Here is a 630-nt window from a genome sequence, read left to right as displayed (position 1 = left end):
CTTCTCTCTTCCTGCTCCTCCCTGAAGAGTTAGGATAAAACTTGTTGTTCACTGAAATAATATTGAATTCAACTATTCCACAATCTCCAAATGCTATATAGTCTGGAACTCCTTTTTTCATCTCAATCTGAGTTCACCTCAAACTCACCCAGACAAAGAATGGCCCAATTCCAATCCGTTGACTTGCTGACTCACTGACTTAGCCAAAGTCAACGTGCGCGTTCATGGGGCATAAGGGCATTGTTCCAATGTAAATCGGTAAGTCAGTGAGGGTGAGGGAAGTCGGGAACGCCCCTTTTTGTTGACTTTCCTTAAAGGACAACTTTAGTTTTTTACAACAAGGGTTCATAATTTAGATTGTAATTAGAGAAAAGAAAAGATGAGTGTTAAAACATTTTCATTTACTGCTTTCTATCGTTTTATTTTAACGATTTCAGTATTTTGATTTCAGTGGGTGGGGCATGCGTACAAGTGGCTAAATATGTGTTTTTACTTTTTAGACACAATAAGCCAGCAATTTCTTTGTTACTATTTACACCAGCCCCCATAAGTCTCATCTGCCCATGAAAGATTGCGATGTGTTTTGGAAATGGGCTTATTGTGTCTAAAAAGACAAATTTAGCTACTTGC

This window comes from Nannobrachium achirus (assembly GCF_963921795.1).
Source record: "Nannobrachium achirus genome assembly, chromosome: 24".
NCBI lineage: Eukaryota > Metazoa > Chordata > Actinopteri > Myctophiformes > Myctophidae > Nannobrachium > Nannobrachium achirus.
The sequence above is the reverse complement of the archived record's forward strand: the minus strand, read 5'-3'. Positions refer to the sequence as shown.